This window comes from Crocuta crocuta, unplaced genomic scaffold (assembly GCF_008692635.1).
Source record: "Crocuta crocuta isolate KB4526 unplaced genomic scaffold, BGI_CrCroc_1.0 scaffold89, whole genome shotgun sequence".
NCBI lineage: Eukaryota > Metazoa > Chordata > Mammalia > Carnivora > Hyaenidae > Crocuta > Crocuta crocuta.
The window spans coordinates 2,663,520-2,686,123 of record NW_027551559.1 but is presented as its reverse complement, the minus strand read 5'-3'; the positions used below and the strand labels follow the sequence as shown (position 1 = coordinate 2,686,123).

The 22,604-nt window shown below is 39.4% G+C and overlaps 1 protein-coding gene and 1 long non-coding RNA gene across 6 annotated transcripts in view; one reads left to right on the top strand and one right to left on the bottom strand.

The window, feature by feature from the left end:
- The window catches only part of CTNND2 (catenin delta 2), a 784,902-nt gene that overhangs the window by 588,183 nt on the left and 174,115 nt on the right, over positions 1 to 22,604 (bottom strand). The window lies entirely within an intron of this gene.
- Positions 1 to 22,604, top strand: part of LOC144219418 (uncharacterized) — a 47,316-nt gene that overhangs the window by 15,279 nt on the left and 9,433 nt on the right. For all 5 annotated transcript variants that reach the window (XR_013331403.1, XR_013331405.1, XR_013331404.1 and 2 more), the window contains 2 exons: positions 2,693 to 2,785; positions 17,874 to 17,941. This is a non-coding gene — a long non-coding RNA (uncharacterized LOC144219418). The remainder of the gene's footprint in view (positions 1 to 2,692; positions 2,786 to 17,873; positions 17,942 to 22,604) is intronic.

Genomic DNA, 22,604 nt, shown 5'->3' with positions numbered 1-22,604 from the left:
TGCAGTGGAGGTGCAAACAGGACAGTCTCCAGTTCTAACTAGGTTTCATGCTTGAGAAGGGATAACAGACCTCTTAAAATTGAATAATTCCCTGGGTTTCTTAAAGACTTTGAGATAGAAGAGGGTTCACAACAGGAAGTTGCTAACAAGGGTTGGTGGGTAGCTAAGTAATCAACTGGAAGAATAAAACTATGTGGACATATTCAGTGAAATTTGGAATACTGGCTGAAAGTGAATAGTGTGATTAAATTAGTTCAGTGAAGCCCAGACTAAAAGAACAGAGAAGAAGAGTGAAGAAAGATCTTTGAAGGTTTAAGATTTGAAGGGTAGAAGGAACAATAGAAGCCAGCAAAATAAATAGAAGAAGAATTAAAGGATGGCCTTCTTCTGGGCAGCGTCAGTGCAGAGGTGGTGATGTAAATCAGGCTTGAAAAAGTGATTGACAGCAAAGGCACAGGAAACAAAAGCAAAACTAGGCAAGCAGAACTATACCAAACTAAAACGCTTCCTTTCCTTTCATTGGAGGAAAGAGCCAACATAGTGAGAAGGTAACCTGTAGAATGGGAGCAAATATTTAAAAGAGTTAATTTCCAAAATACAGAAAGAGCTCATACAACTCAGTAGGTTAAAGAAAAAAAAAAAAGGAAAAAGTATTTGAACAGACATTTCTCCAAATGAGACCTACAAATGGCCAACAAGTCCATAAAAAGGTGCTCAATATCACTAATCAAGAAAAAACAAATCAAAATTATAATGAGATACCACCTCATACCTGTTAGAATAGTTATTATCAAAGAAAATAAAAAATAACAAGTATGGGCAAGGATGTAGAGAAGTTGGAATGGTTAGATGTCATTGGTGGGAATGCAAATTGTTGCAGCCACAATGTAAAATAGTATAGAGGTCCCATAAAATATTAAAAATAGAACTACCATATGATCTAGCAATCCCACTCCTGGGTATATATCCAAAAGAACTACCATCGGGATTTAGAAGAGACATCTGCACTCTCATGTTCATTGCAGCGTTACCCACAATAGCCAACATGTGCAGACCACTTAAATGGACAACAGACAGCTGGATAAAGAAAATATGGTAGACACCTACAATGGAATATTATTCGGCCTTAGAAAAGAATGAATTAGCACCATCTGCGACAACCTGGATGGACCTAGAAAACATGATACTAAGTGAAATAAGTCAGTGACAGAGGACAAAAAGCACCCAACTGCACTCATACGAGATGTGTGAAACAGTCAAACTTATATCACCAGAAAATAGGACGGTGGTTGCCAGAGGCTAGGGAGTGAGGGAAACAGGGAGTTGTTCAGTGGGTATAAAGTTTCAGTTATACAGGAGGAACAAATTCTAGCGATCTGCTATGCAACATAGTGCCTACAGTTAACAACACAATGTTGTGCACCTAAAAACTTGTTAAGATCGTATATCTCATATTAAGTGTTCTTATCACCAATAAATAAATATAGGGACACAAACTTTTGGAGGTGATGGATATTTTTATTACCTTCATTGTAGTGATGGTATTGTGGTGTAGGCATATGTCCAAACTCATCAAATAGCCAGTTTTTAATATCAATAATGCTTAAATAAAATTGTATTTCATGAGAATTAACAATGGGATGTGGATTAAAGAAGACATTCTTTGATAAAGAAAGTTTGAAGAAAAAGCTAAGTAGTGTTAGAAAACCTAAATCTCCCCACTATGTGGAAATTATCTTGTTTTAGAGATAAAACCTTATAAAAGTAACATATATGATACCAGCGTTCATTAAAATTTACTAAGAGCTAAATCTAAATGATATTCATTCCTAGAATAGCATGTCATTAAGTCACATAACATATTAGTATTGTAAGAAAAATTACCAGATAGTTTATAGCTTTTTCCTAAAGAGACTAAATTAATAATTAATTAATAATTAATTCCACTTAATTAAATTGAGTTTATTAAAGGTTTTTAAGAGGATAAAGGCATATAAAGCCTCTTGAAGGGGCTTAGCTAACTCAATGTGAAAACTGAAATCAGAAAACATACTCACAGTTTTATTAATTCCTTCAATAAATATTTTACTTAACATTGTGCCATTATATCAATTGGGACTATACTAACTAGATTCAAGGAAGTGGAAAATTTGAGGGGCGCCTGGGTGGCTCTGTTGGTTAAGCGTCCAACTTCGTCTTGGGCCATAATCTCCTAGTTGTGGATTTGAGCCCTGTGTCTAACTGACAGCTCAGAACCTGGAGCCTGCTTCAGATTCTGTGTCTCCCTCTCTCTCACTTTCTGCCCCTTTCCCACCTGTGTTCTCTCTCTCTCTCTGCCTTTCTCTCTCTCTTTCTCACTCTCTCAAAATTAAATTTTAAGGAAGTAGAAAACGTTAGACTGCAGAGTGAATTCAGCAAATAATGATTTGCCATGGTTTTACTAATATGAGAAGATGGAATAGAGAATGGGCACAAGTGGAGAATGAACAAGATGGATGAGCTTCTAGGCAGGGGAAGGTATTTCCTACAGAGCAGATCTGATTGCTAGAATCCAATGACTTAAGATTCTAACTGACTATGCCAATCGCATGAAGTGGGAAGGCGGGCCCAGAACAATTCTGAGACTGTTTCTGTGGACTCCACATCCTCAGGCATTGAGACTTTTTTGTCAACCTCTTCTCTTCTCTTATAGGAGTAAAGAAGAGTGAGGACCAGCACCTACCAAGACACAAAATGGCAGTCCTGCACAGTCTTATGTTCCAACAGAACAGTGGTAGGCATGAAGGTGAGGAGCAGAAAGGGGATGGAATTTGATAGGTTTGACCATGGTAGTGAAGGCTCCCAGATTCTCCTAAGTGAGGCCTGTGAGGTCAACATAGATGGGAATAGAAAACCAATTAATGAGCAACAGGTCTATTTCCCTTTAATGGGCAGGTGTTTTAATCTCCACTTTAAGAGTCAATAATGCTGTAATTTGGGATCCAATAATAACCAGTTTATAATTTTGCTCTTATACTTTATTATGATTATTTCTTAAGGAAGGGACGAGGTCCTAAGTTACCATTTTATCTTGTGGGTAAAACTCCAGGTATATAACTGGTATGAGGTAAATATTGACTGAATGACCCAAGACCCTGGTATCAAGCTTCTTGGAATGAAATTGCCAAATGGTTTGCTACAAAGTGATTTTTTCCAAAGAAGGTGTTTCGTGATCACAAGTGAATGTGAGAAAACTTTCACAGGACTTCAAAAATATCAGCAGTTCTATGAAATGTATTTATCATAGTGCTACTCTCAGAATTCAGTCGGTTTGTCAATTATAATAAACTTGTGCGATCCTTACTTAAAAGAGCTGTTAAAGGTTTATCGAGGTGATGTTTCTTGTTTGAATTTTCTTTGTCTTACTTTTTTTCCTTCTATTCAGTGTCTCTTTGATTTTACACATTTTATATATATATTACATATTTATTTACATATTTTATATAATTATATATGTATTATACATAATATATGTAATTATACACATATAAAATAAAAATTAAAATATATAAAATTATATATAAAAAAAATAATCTAATTGTCATCTATATTTCTAATTCTATAATGGAAAATAACTGTCATTGCTATTTTTAAATCAAGCTAAATATGTAAAAATTGAAGCAGGTAAAATATTTGTCACGTTTGAAAAATAGCAGCAATTCTACCTTCTCATTTTCTCTTCTTTAGAGTCAAGTGCTTTTAACTCCTTTCCTGATTTCTATATCCATATCTCCATTAACCTTCAAATATTATTATTCCTTAAATTTTTGGTTATAGGCATCACTAATTGATTTCCCACAGTAGAAATCATTTCCCCCCCTCCATTTTCTCTATTTCCTCCTCCGCCATCATGCTTTGACACTTTGCCCATCTTCCCCCATCTTCTCTACATATTTAAACTTTGATGTTCAGTAGAACAATATAAAATGCACAGGATTCATACCATCGTTGCCTTAACACCAATATACAACATTTTGTTTTCTCTAGATGAATGGCTTGTCTTTTTTGTTACTGTTTTCATGTACTTCCCATGAATCCAATCCCAAACTTCCCCTGATTGACATCCACTACTCTCGATAAATCCAACACAGGAAATAACATATCAGTTCTATTCATTGAAAAAATCTCTTCTGGTGTCTTCCAGCCTGCTCTAATCTGGCCTCTTTACACAGCTGTCATCCTGGACCCTCCCTTCATCTCCACACTGGGAATCCCCTTTGGCCTTCTCTTTGGGTTACCTCTTTCTAGAACCTGCTGATTCATTTTCCTACTTTATTTCCTTTTCTGGGAGAAAAATTGTCTTTCCAGAGAGAAAGAGAGTGGGAGGCAGTTTTTTGAGATCTTGCATATCTGATATGTTTTTATTCTACTCTCAAACTTAGTTCTAAAACTAGTCATAGAAGTAGAGAATTCAAGGTTGAAAATAATTTTCCCTTAGAATTTTGAGCTAGCACTTCATTATCTCCTGCCTTCCACTGTGGCTGTTGAAAAGTGTGAAACGTTCTAAATTTTTATTATTTTTTGTGTGAAATCTGCTTTTACTTCTTCCCAGAAGACTGGTATTTTTTCTTGGTCCCTAGTGTTCTAAAATTCTATTGTGATGTGTCTTGATATAGATCTATTTTGAGGCATTTTCAGGACCTTTAGTGGGACCTTTCCATACAGAAACTTACAATGTTCAGTTCTAGGCAATTCTATAACTCTACTGAAAAATCTTTCATGCTTTTGTCCCTTGAAAAACTTTTTTTCTTGGGGCGCCTGGGTGGCTCAGTCCAACTTCAGCTCAGGTCATATCAACATGGCTCGTGAGTTCGAGTTCCACATTGGACTCTGCTGACAGTGAGGAGCTTAGAGGCTGTTTCGGACCCTGTGTCTCCCTTTCTCTGCCCCTTCCCTGTTCTCACTCTCTCTGTCTCTCAAAAATTAATAAGCATAAAAATTCACTTTTTTTCTTGTTGCTGTTTTTGGTTTTTTTTAACTCTTCAGATGTAAGATCTTTATCAGTTGACTAAGTTTCTTATTTAAATCTATTTCTTTTCTAGTTTTCCGTCTTTTTATATTTTGTTTTTACTTTCTGGGAAGTTTCCTCAATTTAATCATCATCAGCATCAATATGTTATTGTACTTTAAATTTCTAAGACCTCAGTTTTGTTCCCTGAATATTTCTTTTAATTATCAACCAATATTTATTTTATGTGAAATCATCTCTCTCCATGATGTTAATGTTGTGTTTTCTTCTCTTTGCATACTTCCTATTTTATAATGATTTTCGGTTTGTTTGAGAACCTTTCCTTCATGTTCTAGGCTTTTGAACATATCAGGTTCCTGGGCAGGCTTCTTCTGTTTGAGAGGGGGGTTCAGATAGTTGATCAGACCCTTGGTAAAATGAGCCGGTTAGCTGGGCTCTTCCAGGAGAATCCCTGGCTGTATCCATGCAGATCTACCAAAGATGGCGCTCTCAAGCTCCATCTTTAGTATAACGCATGTTGCTGGCCAGTTCAGAAAACTGTCTAAGGGTAGAGGCTGGGGGCAGGGTGAAGGGAGAGGGGCTCAAAATTCAGTAAGTAAAATTTCACTTACTCTCACGGTCAACTTTCAATATCCATTTTATCTCTCTTCCTTGTGCCCCTGAGTTAAGAGATTCTAATTTCATCCCCTCCAGATATTACATCTCTAGGTTTTGCCAGTGTGGGGAGAGGAATAATCATCTTGTGTGTGGTAGCGTCAGGGAATTGGGGGTCAACTGTTTGTAGAGCTACACCTCACGCCCCATCTCTCCGTTCTTACAAACCTTTGCAAGACTCTCCTTATCTATCACTTAGCCTCTGTTTTTACTTCTCCTACTGCATAGAACTCATTTTCTTAGATAGGATAAGTTATTTACCACTTTGTCTATGAACCATATTTAATCAGTTCTAAGACTGGTCAGTTGTAAGACTGTTCACACTTTTTTTTTTTAATTTTTTTTTTAATGTTTTATTTATTTCTAGGAGACAGAGAGAGAGGGAGGGACAGCATGAGCAGGGGAGGGTCAGAGAGAGAGAGTCACAGACTCCGAAACAGGCTCCAGGCTCTGAGCTGGCAGTCAGCACAGAGCCCGATGCGGGGCTCGAACCCACAAACCGCGAGATCATGACCTGAGCGAAAGTCGGACGCTTAGCCGACTAAGCCACCCGGACGCCCCATGACTGTTCACACTTTAATGCTTCTGGGTTTATTCTCTCTTAAATTGTGATGACTTCCATCTGACAGTGCATTATAGTCTGATAAGAAGCACTGTGGCTTTCTTCGTGGTATGTGAAGTAATTCTGAGTTTACGGTCACTCAACCTTGGTGAAATATAGTTCTTTAGTTAATCATTATCTAAGTTTATGGGGTTATCCCTTTGAAAAAGTCCATTTTGGCAACGGAGCAGATATTAATGCAAAAGTTCCATTTACCTTCTTTTCTTGAAGGTCAGTTCCTTCTCTAAGAGAAATTAGAAACCTCAGAGCGAAGGAGTACAAACCAGAGTATGAGTGAATCTCAACTGTCCCTGGCCTTTGTACCTACCATCTACGGGGCACCTGGAGAAAGATTATTCTAAGTTATACTGGCCGGCCCTCCTACCCACCCCCAAGCATAACCATCTCCCACACCAGGTTCTATAGACCTGGTACTCAGAAGCATTAATGCTAACACAATCACGCTGGTTCTACATAAAATGAGAGAATGCAAGATCACTGCATCTCTTCAGGCCCGAGGATGCAGTGATTTCCAGGACTCTATTTCTAGCTTGTGTCCTTTTTCAAGAAGGATGAAAGATGAATTTTCCACTGCGTAGATGAGGTTTTGCTTCCTAGTGTCCCTCATCCCTGAATCCATCAAAGATTAATACCATCAGATAATCTTAGGTGGCCTTTCCCCTGCCACATCACTTTTCATTTCTATTTCACATGAATGAGTTGACTTCATAGCCACAAACTCCTGGCAATGTTAATTTCATCCCACTGACATGTTCTGAAGCCAAATCGAAGGGAAGGTGGTACAAATGACAAGGTAATGATAGGAAGCCTACAGCAAAGTGTCCAACGAATCTGGAAAAAACAAAGCCATGATGTCAGGATGGAATGGAACAAATCACTGTCAACTGTAAAGCTGTGTAGGCCTCACTGATGAGTCAAAAACTATGGCAAAGAGCTGTCCGCAAAAGTTTACAAATCTGACAGATTAATGTTTTAAACAACCACAATGTCATTCTGGGTCACCTAGCAAGACAGCAGATGACAGGAATCAGCACCCTGAAGCAGAATCATAGGCACCTTTCCAGAATGGTTTCGATAAAATAAAAATATGAAGAAGCGCCTCTTTCTGACCGACTCCTTCGATCTGGAGAATGCTATGTACTTTGTTCTGACATTTTACCAAATGTTTTGTTATCTAAATAAAGCATGTTTACCACAGTTTACTTAATTCATCTAAATGACAGGACTTCATGAAACAAAGAAGGCCATAGTTCTTGGTAGTTTAAAATGATGTAAAAATGCACTAGGTTTCATTAAAAAATTTAGTGCTATTATTATATTGGTGACTCTTAACTATATCATAATAGTTTCTAGAACATGTTTTTCCATTTTATTTATTTTAGAGAGAGCATGTGAGCAAGGAAGAGAGAGAGAATCTCAAGCAGGCTCCAAGCTCAGCATGAAGTCTGATGCAGGGCTTGATCCCTGACCCTGGGATCATGACCTGAGCCAAAATCAAGACTTGGACACTCAATCAACTGAGCCAGCCTGATGCCCCTCTTTTTTTTTTTTCTTCCATTTTTATTTATAGAACTTTGAAAATACCTAATACATAACTCAGAACTACAGACTAAAAATTTATAGGTAATGGGGCCCTGCCATGTATATTTCAAAAAGCTCCTACTAGTGATTTTTATGTCCATATCTGCTTGGGAATGACTATTTATTCTATTTATTATAGTAGCACATAATAATGACAATCAAGATTTTAAGTATTTGCTTACCATATATCATACTCTTATTAAGTGCTTTACATGCATTAATTATTCATTCCTCACACTGATCCAAGAAGGCATTTTATTGTCTGACACATCTCAAACTTAAAAACGTTAGGAGCTTCCCCAGAGATCAGGTGGGGGTAGAATTCAAAGTCCAGCTCTAACTGTTCAGAATTCCACTGCCTCAAAAATCTCAGGTTATTTGTTCCCACTGTTTTAATGGAAGCTATAGAATCAAGAACAATACAGCCAAAACAACAATACAAAGTTCCTTATTGAGGAATGACTACAGCTTACCATTTCATGCTCTCTTCTTAGTTTTCCTTGTCTTCTTAGAAATAAAATATTGGAACTATATGTCCAACTACTGGGAGAATTATTCTCATTGTTGTGTTCAAGGTCACACATCAATGGAAATATTTCTTTCTAATAATGATCCTTAACTTGTAAGAGTGCCACTGTGAAACTCATATATGCCCTGTAAGGGCAATGATGATGGTAAGAAGTTATGCTCCAACATCTTTACGTATGTTTACACCACAGTGGAGAAAGCAGCCCTCCAGTATTTAAAGGGTAAAAGAGGAAATACCAAAACACTAGGCTCAGCCAAGATCGATGGCTTGCATCTCCTCCAGTGGATTTTGCATGTGCTGGTTCTGTGTCCACTGCTCCAAATATCCATTTCCTCTTCTCCACCCTTCCGCTGTTCCTTGTGTTTAGGAAAGATGCTTTTGCCTTTCAGTTTTATGGTGTTGAATCTCAACATTGATTCACTTAACTACCATCTATCTGTTCTGTACGAGCACATTGCCGGCCTCACCCTTACTCCCTACGCATGACAAGAAATGACCACCATTCTCATAGTACAACAACGCTTTACTGAATTAATGTAATTACATGCTTGTCTTCTGTATTAGCACATACGTGTTTTGATGGCAGGGGACATAACTTTACATTAACAGCTTCTTCTCACCCAAAATATAGCACATGCAATAAATGATGAGTGGATGGATGGATGGGTGGATGGATGGATGATTTAAAGTCTGACCTCAAAAAATAATGTTTGGGACAATATGAGAAAGGGTGCAATAGTGTGCATGCATAGAGCAAACTCATGAAGGCATCTGAAGAAATGTAAAAGATGGGGTTAAATTACTTTTGTGGCATTTCCAATGCAAAATTTCTATGATATCTTTCCACGAATTGTGCTTGCTCTCCCCCCCCAATATTGTATGCCTTTTGTAATAACTAGCTTGAATTACTGAGTAAGAATTATAGTAATAATTCTATTTAGAATAGAAATATTTGAGTGACAAAAGGCCAATATTTATCCTTTCTCACTCAATGCTTTGTTGAAATCAAAATAGCTAAATATTCATACGAGTGGAATAATTATATATGCTCTCATCACCATATGCCACCGGTATTTTAACCTATTGCTAGCACTTTACTTTGTTGGCTTTTCCTTTCTTCCTGAAACTAATTCTTCTTGTGGTTTTCAGTACATCTCTCCTTGCTTTCCTTCCCACCTTGCTGCCTGCCCTTCTTCTCTGTGGATGCCTCCTACTCTCTTAAAGCTACTATTTTCATTGAGATTCTTCTAAATTTCTATTTTTTTAGATTTTCTCTAAGTAATTTCATGAATCCTCATAGTACCAATAACCAATAACGGTGTGTACACAACTGTCCAGTGATATTCACTCTGGAAAACCCACAGGCTCATGTCCAAAACTGACGTCACAGACAACCTGCAAACGTGTTCTCACTCTGTTGTTTTCCTATCTCAGTCAGTGGTACCATCATTTACCAAATTACTTAGTCCCCAGATTTGTTTATGATTCTGGACTTTATTCTCTCCAGATATACACAATCAGTCATTAAATACCACTGTGATACTGTGATTTATATTACAAAACACGTTTGCTCTTCAGCAAACCATTTCTGTCACATAGCTCCTAAAACCCTTGAAATTACCTGGGTGATAAGAATGGCAAAGATGTCTTTTGTTATGTTAATGAAATGACTTTTGGACCACTCCAAAAGATGGGAGTTGGTGGCCAGGAGAACCAACAAGGTAATTTGGGTGTTGGACTTTCAATCCCATACCCCCAGGGCCTCCAGAAAGGGGAGAGGGACTAAGTATTGAGTTTAATCATCAACGGTTAATGATTTAATCAACCATGTCTACATAATGGAGTCGCCATAAAAAACCCAAAATCATGAGGTTCAAAGAGCTTCCAGACTGAGGAACACATGGATATTTAGGGAGAGTGGTTCTCAGAAAGAACATGGAGCTCTGAGCTCCCTCCCCATTTCATGTCCCATGCTTCTCTTCTAGCTGGCTGTTCATGAGTTCTATCCTTTTTTTTTTTTTAATATTTTTATTTATTTCTAGGAGAGAGAGAGAGACAGCATGAGCAGGGGAGGGTCAGAGAGAGAGGGAGTCACAGACTGAAACAGGTTCCAGGCTCTGACTGGCAGTCAGCACAGAGCCCGACGCGGGGCTCGAACCCACGAACTGTGAGATCATGACCTAAGCGAAAGTCGGACGCATCTGTCCTTTTATAATAAACCAATAATCTACTAAGTAAATGCTTCTCTGTGTTCTAGGAGCAGCTCTAGGGAACTAATTGAACCCAAGCTATAGCTGATTGGTTGGCTGGAAGCACAGGTGACAACCTGGATTTGTCATTGGCATATGAAGTGTATGTGCGGCAGCGGGGAGGGACAAGACTGTAGGACTGAATCCTTAACTTGTGGGATTTGATGCTATCTCCAGGGAGACTGTAGGACACCCAGGTGGTCTCAGGTAATTTCTTGGTGTGATGGGACAGCCCACATTGGATATGAGAGCAGGGCTGTGGCTACCAATTCCACCTCTCCAATCTGTCCACTGTCTCCACTGCCACCACTCCCATTCTACCCAAAGATATCTCTGGCCTCGAGAACTAAACTCATATTCCTAATTAGAGTGTCTACCCCTGTTCATACCTGCTTTCAGTCTGTACTCCACAATATAGTCAAAAATAATCCTGAAATATTAACAAATGTGGTTCTGTTATTCATCTACTTAGAGCCTTTCAGTGACTCCTTTCTTACTAAGAATGAAATTAATAGTTCTTAACATTTAACCCTTCAATGGCTCAATACTGTAACATGAAGAGAAATACTTATTACCATAAGAATCATGATATCTACATTAAGTCTTGATATTAATTTGAGGACTGAATATGTTGAAATAATCTGACTGGTGGTCTCCATACTTTTTTGTTTGTTTGTTTACACGAACATAGGCTTTTGCAAGTTAATATAGTATTACTAATTTGAAATTATATGGGGCGCTTGGATGGCTTAGTCGGTTAAGGGTCCGACTTTCGCTTAGGTCATGATCTCGCGGTTCGTGGGTTCGAGCCCCGCGTCAGACTCTGTGCTGACTGCCAGCTCAGAGCCTGAAGCCTGTTTCAGAGTCTGTGACTCCCTCTCTCTCTGACCCTCCCCTGCTCATGCTGTCTCTCTCTCTCTCCTAGAAATAAATAAAACATTAAAAAAAATTAAAAAAAATTATAGATATAACCTAAAATAATTAAAACTTAATCCTCTCTCATTTTCTTCCAAGCTTTACTGTAGTTTAATTACAATTTAACGATTTGTGTTAATACAAATTAGTATACTAGTTACTAGTAACAAGTAACCTAGTTACACCCAAGTTCAAAGATATTATCCCTTTGCTTGGGCACCAAGAAAAAAAAAGAATATAATACTTTTCAGAGCGAGAAAGAACACTTTTCTGATTCTGAGAAAAGATTCAGGAGATACTCACTTTCTACATGTTTTTATTTATTTTTGAGAGAGAGAGTGTGCAAGCAGGGGTGGGACAGAGAGAGAGGGAGACAGAGGATCCAAAGTGGTCTCTGTGCTGACAGCAGAGATGCAGGGCTTGTACTCCCAAACTGTGAGATCATGACCTGAGCCAAAGTCAGATGCTTAACCAACTGAGCCACCACCAGGTGCCCCAGCAAATATTTGCTTCCTATTGACCTAGACTCCAAAGTTCTCTTGCCAAACTGTAAAATTTACATTTAAAAAATCCTCAATTATAAAATCAGCATCTTCATATACTTTCATGTGATAACATCTGCATGGCAAAATAATCAATTTTCCCATGATTTACCATCTTCCTAACATAAAATTCTCTAACGAATCTTACTGGTAGTTCTTTGAGCTGAGTGCTTATCAGGTTTTCCGGATAAGGAAATGTCCTAAGTATTTTCAGTGGCTCCAATGTTCCACGGAGTTCTCTCATTAGATCCCTAGAAATCAAACCTGTATCTCCAATAGTATGGTGGACATTGGTGCCTAATATCTCCTCAGTACTACAATATCAGATTTCTCTGGCACATAAATGAAATACAAAAAGAATACTGTCTTCACACCAACAGCAACCACAGATGGGGATTGAGCCATCAACACTTTCATGACTGCTGGCAAACCACAAGTCGCCAGTATTTTGGAGTTATTACTCTTATAACATTAAATTCCAAGGCCGAAAACAGTGATAACTTTTTAATCCAGATCTCTAATACTAACGACACAGTAGGTGACAAATACACATTAATGGAATGAAGGAATAAAGTACCAGTAGGGAAGCCGATATTTAGGGGCCAAGCATTCTACAAGGTGCTGGATAACAAAGTTAAGAAAGACATGGGCACAAAATTAGCTCAGGTATGGATCCTATGATGGTTAATTTTATGGGTCAGCTTGACTTGGCTAAGGAATGCCCAAATCATTGGTAAACATTCTTTCTTATATTGTCTATGATGGTGTTTCTGGAAGAGTTTGGCATTTGAATCTTAGTAGACTAAGAAGATCACTCTTACCGATTCTGATGGGCATCAATCATCCGATCAATCAAGAGCGTCAATAGAACAAAAGGTGGGAGAAGGGAAAATCTGCTCTCTCCGTAGGAGCTAGGACATCCATCTTCTTTTGCCCTCAGATTCTGGCACTCCTGGTTGTCTGCACCTTTGGACTCAGACCAGAACTTACACCATGGACTCCCCTCATCCCCAGGTCTTTGGGTTTGGACGGCAACTACACCATCAGGTTTTGTGGGCCTCTAGCTTGTAGACAGCAGATTGTGGGACTTCTCAGCTTCTACAATCACCTCATCCTGACCTCATAAAAAAAACTCTTTCTATAGATCTCTATATATCCAATTGCTTCTCTCTCTCTGGAGAACCCTCATAGAGATCTTGTTGATAGGTTTAAGTCCAGCAGAAGAGTTGAAGTCTGTATACAATTAACCAGAATATAAAGTGAAATGCAAAACTGTGATGAGATGGACACAAATTAATTTCAAAGGCAACATCCAGTTAGGGAAGATGGGAGAGGGTGGGAGAAGGAAATCAAGGATAACGGCACGTACAGAAGGTGGCGCCTGAGGTGGTCAATGAAAGGTTATTAGCGGACTGTGTGAAAAGGTTGAGGAAAAGCATTATGAACGGAAGAAACAGCATGAATTAAAGCACAGACTTAGGCAAATACTGAATGTGTATGTAAGTGTTTCAGGGAGTAATTAGAGTGCAGTTTGCCTGGTGTGTAGGACCAGAGAGAATATCAGGCAAATCAGGCTGGAAGTTGTGACTTAGGTAACAGGTTAACATTCAACAAGGATCCTGATTTTCCTCATTCATTAAATGTGATGCACCACTTCATCTATTTCCATACTCCAACTAAGAAATCCTTTGAAGTTTTAGTGAACCCATTTGATAAGAAAGTAATACCATTGAACTGGCTTTTGACATCTGAAGGTCTTCAGTGTTGACACGGATCTTGTGCTACATTACAAGCACACTGTCCTACTACGATGTTAGTTTGCCCGTCCCTACATGTTCCTGTCTCCTGCAGAGCTTTTTCATTCATTAGGTGGATACAGTAAGGACCTCTGGCATTGTGGACACAGACAGTTAATGGCTCCTACAACCAAAGAAACAGTCTCATTTCTCTTCTGCTTCATTTATATTGTTGACATTTCTTTCTGGTGATTTTATTTAATTAATTAATTAATTAATTAATTAATTAATTAATTATGGTGTACCTTTCAGAGCTCCTGTTCCTCATTGCCACCAGAGTGGTTTTTAATTGCTAATGTCACATCTACCATTGACTCAGGAGCTGGAGGATATCACAGGGCTGACATAAGAGGAAGCTATTATTATAATTTTACTCTAATATAATAGTATAATGGTTTTAATCTTTGTATAATAACAGCTGTATTGTTATTCTAATTATTTTATCTTCAAATGCCCCAGTGAAGAATATAGGATATGCTATATAATCCTTTGGTATAGAGAGGAAGGAACTAGCAATCAGAGGGGTTAAGTGAACAATCCAAGATTACTCAGCTAGGGGCACCTGGGTGGCTCAGCTGGTTAAGCATCCGACTTCGGCTCAGGTCATGATCTCATGGTTCATGGGTTCAGGCCCTGCGTCGGGCTCTGTGCTGACAGCTCAGAGCCTGGAGCCTGCTTTGGATTCTTTGTCTCCTTCTCTCTGACCCTCCCCAGCTCACGCTGTCTCTCTCTCTCAGAAATAAATGAAACAAAAAAAAGATTACTCAGCTAATGGTAGAGCAGAGATGATAACAAAATGTCATCTAGGGAAGAACATCTCCCAGTGTTCTTCCCTATTCTTGATAAGGTATGTAATATACATTGTAATGTGTGTATGTGTATATATATATATACATATATACACATACACATATATTTATATGGCAAGTCAAGTCTTCTATTTTGTATTTCCTCACTGCTTAGGTAATGCCATGAAAATATGAGCATTCTTATCTTAATTTGTTTAAATCCAAAGGGCACAACAGGATCTAATTCTACTTCTCATTTTTTACAAGACTAAGCATTCAATTAAAAAAAATACCCTCCTTACTAAAGCAGCTTCATGACTTGAACGTTTCAGGGTGATCCATTTCCAGAACAACTTCAAAAGAGGAATTTAAACCTATCTTCAAGCTGTGAAAATTTAGTTTCTTTTCCTTTTATTTTTTTTTCCTTTTTGAAATTCCTCTGCTGGGAATAAATTAAGCTCAGTCTAATAAGGAATATATCCATATTTGCATCCTGGTAATCCAGCAAGAACTTGTAGAAATGCAGCACTGATGAGTGTACCACTGCTGAGATAGTTCATATACACTGGAGCAAAATGAACTGTGACCAATAAATCCCTTCCATGGTCATCATCCTTCCACATCTCCCCAGTATGGGGAAGTATCTTAATGGATGTGCAGTAGCAAGTTTGCAGGCTGATTTTCAGTCATAAAGAATAGTGTACCAGATGCTCCTGGTACACTGAATTTGTCACACTGTAGACAAGCTAATATCATTATGTGAGACCACAGGGGAAAAAATAAAAGATTCACATTTAATCCATATTAACTACCAGGAGACCCATCAAGGCAGTTGGGCTAGCTCATGATACAGCAGCTTCTAGCAAATTAGCAGCCCATAACAACTTAGTTATAATGAGCTGCAAGATCTTATACCATAAGCTCAACTCCATTAAAGTGAATTCAAGTACATGAATTCATGTACAGAGTGTAACCTTAACATCTGTCTGTGCTCAGCCAATATTTTGTTTATGCCTTTTTAGGAGCAGCCAAATGATGCTTGTGTCCCCTGAAACTGGGGACTGTAATTTCCATCAGTGGCAGTGTTTACCTGATAGAGAGGGCAGAGCTAATGAACGTCAGCTCCCTTGCTGCCGAGCTGGACAGCAAGCTGCCATGATTCCAGCAACTGTTTCACACATATTAGGCCAATTTTCCACCCAACACTTTTCCCTTGCTATTCAAGCAGGGAAAACAACAGTCTAGTTAGAAATTAAATAGTCACCAAGACACGTATATTTGATAAATACTGTAGAACTTGTACTTAGTTAAGAAAAGTGACTTAACCCATATCCTACCAAACTCAGCATGGAGAACCTTCCCAGTATAATTAACTTAGGCCACTGTTTTTCTTGGAAAAGCAATGCCCTCTTTCTCTTCCCACAATAGAGTTAATACCCTTCAGGTATCTAGGAATGACTACCACTAATAATAATAGTATCAGTATTATAAAGACTATCATTTCTGTTTTATAGATGAGGAAACAGATTACCCATAGTTAGCCAGTTGCTAAGTCAAGGGAACAGACATTCAATATATAGTTAGGTATTTCCACAGAGTTTTATGTATGGGATGAATATGTACTTATGTGAATAATCTAACTCCCCTTTTCTCATTCTGTCTTAAGCAGCGGGTGTACATGAATCACTTGGGTGATGTTTTCCAAATTCACATTCTTCCTCCTACCTCCAGAAACCTTAGCATGCAGGAAAATGGATGCTGCAAGCAGGATTATGGGTTTTTTAGATCTTTACACACCCAAACTAGTTCTAATCAATCTAGATGTCATGTCTTAAAAGTCTCAGAGAAATTCATTCGTGGAAGGGATCCACAAGGTCATTTAAGTTCATCATCTGTCGGTCTTGTAGAGTCAGCCTTGCAGACAATTCCCACCTGGAGGTTACCGGGGACAGTGGCTCAAGCTCAGATGCACGCCATCCCACGAAGGCAGCCAGGGTCATCAAACCCATAACATGCCTTGTCATAAAAATATAATAATTGATTCTGATTCTGACCTCTGTTCTAGTTCTGTCTCCTGATTCAATAAAGCAATACTCTTTTTCATTGATACAACAGATCCCATTATTTGAAAACCACATCTTCTCATTTTTTTTAAGTTTATTTATTTTGAGAGAGAGAGAGAGAGAGCAAGCAGGGGAGGAGCAGAGAAGAGAAGGGGAGGGGGAGAGAGAGAGAGGATTTCAAGTAGGCTCCACACTGTTAGTGCAGAGCCCAATGTAGGGCTGGATCTCACAAACGGTGAGATCATGACCTGAGCTGAGTTCAAAAGTGAGACGTTTAACCAACTGTACCACCCAGGCACTCCTTCTCTTCTGATTTAAATAGGAGCAGTGCAGAGGTCCAACCCTTGCTTATATGGGGCTTCATCACTGTGGCCAGACCTCTCCATGGTCTCTTTTGTTTGTTGATATCCCTCTCCCTTAATACCCAATATTCCACACACCATTTCAAATACAATCTGAGAAGTATCAAATACTTCAGAAGCATCACTCACAGCATGGATACTGAACTTCCATTAATAGAACCTAACATTACATTAGTTTTCTGAACTTTGTCAAATAGTTGTCTTATGGGAAATTTGAATTCAACTAAACCTTTAGTACTTTTGTTCTAAAAAGCTGCAAAACCAGACTTCCGTACACAATATATCTCTACGGCTGATACCTTTGAGCCCATACAAGGCTAGACATGGATTCCAAATTTTCAACTTTTTGTTTTATCTTGCATTTTTCCCCCAGGATTTTAGATTTTTCTTGAAATCTAATTCTGTACCAAAGGTATGCATATGTATTTTTTAAAGTTTTATTTTTAAGTAATCTCTACACCCACTACACCCAATGTGGGGTTCAAACTTACAACCCTGAGATCAAGAGTCACATGCTCTATTGACTGAGCCAGCCAGGAGCCCCAAAATGTACACATATTACATTAGCCTTGAAAACCTGCATATTCTATAAGCTTGCTTTGAAGATATTTGCCCAATTGTTTGAGTAGTTTTATTTTGAAAAGAAAGTACATAGCTCAATGCTTTTCCACCGCCAAAATGGATAACCATCCAAAGAGATATATAAAGACATGCCTAGTACATGTCATCAGGATACAAAGATCAACATAAGCCTTGTTTTCTAGTACTTAGATGCAGTGTACTGTGATGTCAGCATGGCCTTTTTAGTCCCCTATCTGCAGAATGCCTGGAGGTAAGTACCTGCTCATTTACAGCTGTGTGATCCTTTTCATCATTGGCCCTAAATCTGGTGATAATCAAGATGGCGGGGGAGGGGGGTGGACGTCTGACTTATGAGGACAGACAGCTGAGCTTAACAAATGTTCCTATTTCTCATATCTCAGCTTTGGAATTCGAATGCGACTGTTAAATTCCTGACCCTGCTGAGCTGTGCAGCTCTGTGGTGACCACACTCCTCTGAAGTGGGGCGCATAAGACAATCCCCTGGGGGTAGGGGAAGAAAGGTGTGAACTTACAGTGTAAGTTTTTGTTCTCACCCTTTAACATGACATTTTATCATACTTTCTAACATGTAAGTTTTAGTACAGTAGTACATTTATATCCTGTACAAATAAATGGGCCCATTATGAATGTTCTTGCTCAAAAGACTTCCAGATTGGAGTGAAAGTAATAAGGGCTGGGGACCCCTGGGTAAGAGACGCAAATGGGCTGGGCCAGAGACTCTGCTGAGAGCCCACCTTAGCCAGTCTTCTGGGCTCCACAGCTAAAAGCTGTACCCCTAACTCGACACCAGGGAGCCCCTAGAGGAGAAATAATAATATCCTATTCATTTGGAAGGGATCACAGAGTTGAAGCCTTTAATTTTGCAGGTAAGGAAACTCAGGTGCAGAGGGATTAAGTGAGTAGATGGAGGAGCTTCAAAGCTCTATGGGGGGCATTCGAGGGAAAAGAACATGAAATGAAAGAAAATTAATACCACAGCTGGAACTGAGTCCACTCCATTGCTTTTTCTCAAAATACATCCCAGTAAAGAAGTAAACACACAAATTCAAAGCCAAGAGCAACAGGGAAAGAAGAGGAGGAGAAGGGACGGGAGGGCGACAGTCCAGCATTAGGCACCGTATTCAGGCCGACCGATTTTCCGGGATTGCACCACTGGCAGTGAACTTTCTGAACATCAGCCTATCGCTCAGGGCGGCACGGTCACCTTCTAACTTGAACCCCCTTTAGAATTCTGCCTTCAAAGTTTGTGAACATCCACATTGTTCTAGGATGAATAACACATTCCCCCAAAATAAGTATATGCTTACAGCACTGGCATATCCACTTGTAATCTACATCTGGTAAAACGTTCTACAGATGGAAGAGGAAGTTGCCGTATGAAGTTATGCTTTTATATGACATCACACTGCACCTCTGCCACAGTGATGAGAATGTCACTATCCCGATGGAAAGAAAGTTAGGCACAAAGTACACCCATGTTTTCTTAAAAACCTACAAATGGACCACACTGGGACCAGCACAGAGAGCTAAGACTCTGGCCTCTAGGGCTGTACTTTTTCCCGTGACCCCCAAGCTAAAAGGTCTATTTCACACCTGCTTAAATACACTAAGAATTCTATCTCCACGGAAAGCACATATTCTCAAAGTTACCCCAAAACACCACTGTCACTTACAGACAAGGCTAATAAGCAAGATGGCCTGGCTTCCTTTTGACAATGAGAGGGAAGAGAAAGGGCTCCCAGAGCCCTGAGAAAGACACGCTTGGAGGGATGAACTCCTTAGGCTGAGCAGAGCCTCGAGGTCATCAGAAGGGACTCGACTCCTAGACCATTGTTCTTTTGAGAGGAGAAGGAGTGACAGCAATCATAGTCATTGATTTACCTTCTGGTGCCTTCCAGAAAGACAGCTCCATGAAGACAATGGCTTGGCAGCTCCTTACTCCTAGATTTTACAACAGAGACTGGCAAAGAGCAGAAGCTCAGTAAATCATGCTGTAGGAATCACTAGGCCAGGCCATTTAATTTAAACCAGCCTTAGGAGATGCTTTGGAAATATCTGCATCCACAGACGCATTGCATTGATGCACAAGGCTGTGCTATAAACCAAGCCACACAATGGCTGCAAGTGACAGCAGTGAGGACAGCAGAATAGGGAGGCCACCAGAAGATCAGGCTACCATCCTCTCCCCTCCGGCTGCTGATCTCCCTCTCTACACCTTACATGTGCATCCACAAATACAGGCAGACACAGTAAACAATCTGGAAATATACAGGACTGAGATAAACCAGATACCACTGACCTCTCTGATCTCTTCTCACCTTGAACCTGCGGGAGTCTTCACTTTGGCAGATGAAACTGCCCCGATCTCTATCCTGCCCCTAATTATCTGCAGAAGATTTTCATATCAACCTTGAACTTCTTCTCCCACCCACCTCACTCATAGCCAGTTTTTGCAACCATAAAATCAGATAGGTGGTTCTCAACTGCTCCTGGAGTCCCTGAGGGAAGCTCTTAGAAATGTAGAAGTCCACCCCAGCTTTTGAGTTGCTGAGTCAGGGAGCTGTATTTATAACACATGCTCAAGCTGATTCTCATAAAGGTATTCCTAGCACCCCATTACCAATCCCTGAGCTCCAGACCCTGCAGGATTTATTGTTTTTAATGTTTTAATGTTTTATTTATTTTTGAGAAAGAGGAAGAGACAGAGACACACAAACAGAGTACTAGCAGGGGGAAGGCCAGAGAGAGAGGGAGACACAAAATCTGAGGCAGCCTCCAGGCTCTGCACTGGAACTCTTGGACCACAAGATCATGACCTGAGCCGAAGTCCGACACTTAACAAACTGAGCCACCCAGAAGCCTCGGCCCTGCAGGATTCTTAACAAGAACATGCTAATAAGTGGCTCACACACTTTACAGTAAAAGGGAGAAGAGCCGGGAGCACCCGCCTAGAGGTGAACAGTAAAGAAAAACAGGGAAAGATATGCAATGCGTGGAGGGGAGTTTCTATGAAAAGGCAAAGATCTACAAAGCTTCTCCAAAATCTCAGTGAGATGGTTAAACTGAGCAGTACCATTGGTAGGACGGCTGAAGGGAGGAGGCTGCATAACCAAGTAGACTTGGGTTCAAAATCTTGCACAGTTTTTTCTTTTTTTGGTCTGTAATCTCAGACATCCCGCATAATGAAATAATTACTCTGCTTAATGATTCCCATTTATAGCACAGGGACAAAGGCTAACATACAAGGGCCTCTGTGAGGATTTAATGAGATGCTATAAGCAAACACTAGATATACCCAATTATTTATTTCAGAGCAGAAACAAATTAAAGGGTCAGGTTCCTTAAAGTTTAAATGAAGGAATGCCAAGCTTCTATTTAATTCCATATACCTAGAGATTAGATAAGTCCTTAAAAGGGAAACACATGCCATTTGGCAAATACTTGTGTACTCCATTTACAAAATATATGGCGGAATATGCCAGAGTCCAGACTAACATCGGGTCCAGGATGTTAGCAGCACCAGGGCCGACAACCAAATGACCCAACAACCCACAGCCTGTGTAGGTAGACACCACCCCACAACTCACTCAAAGTGTCCCTCTTTAAGTCTTTTGTCATTTTCACCCCCATATTTATGGCTTCTAATCTCAGGCAGAACTGCTGCATGATAATGCAGGGGCAGTTAATCCTAAGCCAAAACACCATATTTAACCACCTTTTCAAGGATGAATATAGTATCTCTCAAAGATGAGCTACTAATGCTGATGAAAATTACCAGGAGTTGGTTCAGAAGAGCATGAGGGCTTTAAACTGACCAGAAGCAGCTGAAATTCACAAAGAAGGGGGCTGTGTGAATAATAAGGAAGCCATGCATCCTATTGGGGATTACGCTCATTGGATATGTATCCAAATGCAACATTCCTCATGCAAACAGTAGCTGAGGCTTAAGGGATACAAAAAGGTTCAAACAATGGATTTGCCTCATACAGAAACAAGGAGACAGTTGACCAACACTTAAAATTTGTCTTTGTTCTTTAAAAATGAGCCAGTACTACTGGAAGCCACAGACTAGCTCAACATTTTTATTCCTAGAGGAAGTAACCTTCACATCTTTGAAAAATATTTATACACTGGAGAAGGTCACTATGTAATTTAGCCACACTGTAGCATTCATTAAATTCTTAGAGCTTGCAAAGTTTATTTTTAAAACCACAAGTGCTAAGTTTAATTAAACTTGTCAAATGTAGGAAAAACTTGATGTCATACAAGCAGGTGACTGGATACACAAATGACAAAAATATTCTCACTCTGATTATGCTTTCCAGATGAGCCAGCATTAGCTATGGCCACTATATGAGATGCCACTATTGGCATAATTATTACTGATTGGTAATTCTTAGAATCCTGAAAACGTGTTTTGATTTTTGAGTAGAACTTTATTTAACAGAATTGCTGACTGAATGTGATCACATAAATGATCCAGGCCATTGCAGCTTTTTTTTTTTCCCCTCCTGTTAATGAACATTAGAAATATGAAGAAAGAGATGATGTGATATTTTAGAGACTGTGTATAATTCTTTGTGTGTTCCTTATACATTTTGGAAAATATGTGGATAAATTACAGAACCGTAGAGACAGCTAGAGTATTACAGTAATAGCCCCACTGTTGAAGATGGAAGCAACAGATGGCTAGAGAAGCTGAAGGCACTGGTCACGTGTCCACAGCCAGAGGCTGGGAAGAGGGGAGAGCACCGGTCTTCTCACTAAGAGTCCATCTGCTGCCATTGACCTTGCGTTGGGAGGGAAATTCTCAGCCCCTACTCTGTGATCCAGGTGACTTGGCTGAGTGTTGGTACATAAGCAATCAGGATCTACTGTGGTATTTGACCACT